The 2,483-nt window shown below is 42.9% G+C and overlaps 1 long non-coding RNA gene across 1 annotated transcript; it reads right to left on the reverse strand.

The window, feature by feature from the left end:
- Nucleotides 1–336: 336 nt before the first annotated feature.
- Nucleotides 337–1,864, reverse strand: LOC144761763 (uncharacterized). Its single transcript, XR_013595886.1, has 3 exons — nucleotides 1,169–1,864; nucleotides 706–1,088; nucleotides 337–435 (listed from the first exon to the last, which is right to left on the reverse strand). It is a non-coding gene; the product is annotated as an uncharacterized LOC144761763 (long non-coding RNA).
- Nucleotides 1,865–2,483: the final 619 nt, after the last annotated feature.

Here is a 2,483-nt window from a genome sequence, read left to right on the forward strand (position 1 = left end):
AAGAGAACACAAAACAGGCGATATGGTGGGTTAGCACCAGGAACTTTACACCTGCTCTGACCTGGTGTAAAGTCGAACTACAACCTGCAACATGAAAGGGAGCCCAGCCTACACCCACACCTGAACATCAGCAAATGCCATGGAGCCAACGATCATGCAGCTCGGACACCCAACAGTGCCCCCCCACCCCCTTCTTGTCGGCCATCCCCCCTTACCCCGACAAACAAATGTGACATCAACCTTCCGAAATCTGGAACGTAACAAATCGGCTGATGCCGCACAATTTTAAACAATCAAGATGCATGTGAGGTTGGACAAATGAGAATCACAGTCATCTATGGATTTACATATAAAACATTTTATTTAAACAAATCAACAAAATAAAGGTAGGTACAGCCATGGCGTGTCATCCCGCGACAATCTGTGAATCACAGCCTGCAAGACAAAAAGCAAGATAAGATTGTGCGTCATGCGCCCATCAAAAGAGACACAGAGAGAGAAAGAGGGAAAGAGTGAGAGAGGAAGAGAGAAAAAAAGAAAGAGTGAGAGAGAGGACGAGAGAGAGAAAGAGTGAGAGGAAGAGAGAGAGAAAGAGTGTGAGAGAGTATGAGAGAGGAAGAGAGAATAAGAGTCTGAGAGAGAGAAAGGAAGAAATGAAGAGGGAGAGTGAGTGCCAACACTGCCGACAAAACACTCACAGCTCACCTTTCCGCTATCGGTGTGTCTCCAACTACTTGTTGGGACATATTGCAGTCCTCAAGCTCACTCATCTGAAACATAGTGCAGAATCAGTAATGGCAGAGTACATACAACTGCACACGCCTTCATAGCGGTCTCGGCCCTGCGCACCCAGGCTGCTGCACCCCATCCCACCGCCCAGAGGTGTCTGCCCGCCACTGCTGTAAGATCAATGTTGCGATCTCCCCAGGAACAGATGACTCAGCCCCAAAATCCCTCTCACCAAAGCCAGCGACAGAAGATAACCACTGTCTCTGAATTCAGCTGGGGGGAAGGGAGAGTGGAAGACAAAACAAGAGCGACTGCCTCTCGACACTGGTGCTTCTTCTGGATTTTCCTTGTAAAGACTCCTGAAATGATAAATACAACATTTATGTTCTCCCTGTCTATAAACCTGTGATTTAACTTTTCTCTATTACTAGTATTTTACCTTTTTTAAACCAGAGACCTAGCCTCCATCTATGATGTTCTGTCTATTGATTATTTGATCAATCTTCTGAATTCGGTGTTAATTTCAATAAGGAGGTTGTAAATGAGAGTTTGTTTTATCCATCAGTTGACAGCAAATGAATGAATTGATTTTCAGTCAATTAGTACATTATTTCATGCAGTCTTAGTAAGTCACTCCTGTCATTATAGGTTAGCAGTTCGTTATTTCGCAGACTGACTGTGACTTAGTTTTCCAATTAATTGAAAAAGTCTTTAGTAGATATACTTGAAGTTCGGAGAAAAAACATTAAACCACTTTTAAATAATGCACTTGGAAAAGAGCACTGAAGTTCTGCCAAAAGGTCAAAACTTGCAGACCATTAGTTGGAAAATAAATACGCTTACTTATGAAGTTGATAAGGCTACTCTTCACAGAAGCACTTCTCTGAAAGTCTGTTGTCTCACATTTCACTCTCGGTAAAGTTTGTTGAAGCTTCATACAAACGACTGGATTTTTCGCTGACTGGAACGTGGGCTGATATAAATTGTAAGGCACGTCAAGGTTTACTTTAAACAGAATCTAAAACACATCTCTAATACTTCCCTTCAGGAAAGTAACTGTGGCTCCAAGGAATGCGCTCTCGAAATTCTCCTCAGAAGATGAGGGCACTGTCAACGAACGTCTGCTCCGAAGGTTCTCTTCAGTTGAAGTGCGCCGCGCGAGACTCGTGCAGGCGCATCGAACATAAAGGAATGTTTCGAGTCAAAAACAACTAGACCGAGAACTCTTCAAGGAAGTGAGGAATTAACCCTAACAGAGTGTGGAGGAGACTTTCAGTCCATATAAAATGGACTTCAGGAAAGTCTTCCAGGTTGGGCACAATCTTATCCATCGCGGATATTTTAAGGGAGACAGCCTTTCAGGGTGTAATCTTGTTTCTTCAGTAACTATGTTGGAGCAAGACAATGGTGTCCTGACAGTACTCCCCACCAAAAGGCGTCCCTTCAATCTTGGCTTAGTAGGGTTGTCTTTGTGAAACCTGTGCACCCAGGCTGCTGCACACCATCCACTCCCACCACTCAGAGGTGTCCGCCCGCCCTTGCGCACCCAGGCTGCTGCGTCCCTGAAACCTATGGTTTTTTAAGTGAGTTTGTAAGGTTTTTTAAATGCTAATTTCTAACTATAACATCCCTGAAACCTATGAAACCTGTTTTTTTCAGTGAATATATATATTTAAATTTTTTAATACACATGCATTAATATCTGTCTGTATGTGTGTATATATATATATATGTACATATACATACATATATAT

The sequence above is a fragment of the Lissotriton helveticus genome, chromosome 6 (assembly GCF_964261635.1).
Source record: "Lissotriton helveticus chromosome 6, aLisHel1.1, whole genome shotgun sequence".
Classification (NCBI taxonomy): domain Eukaryota; kingdom Metazoa; phylum Chordata; class Amphibia; order Caudata; family Salamandridae; genus Lissotriton; species Lissotriton helveticus.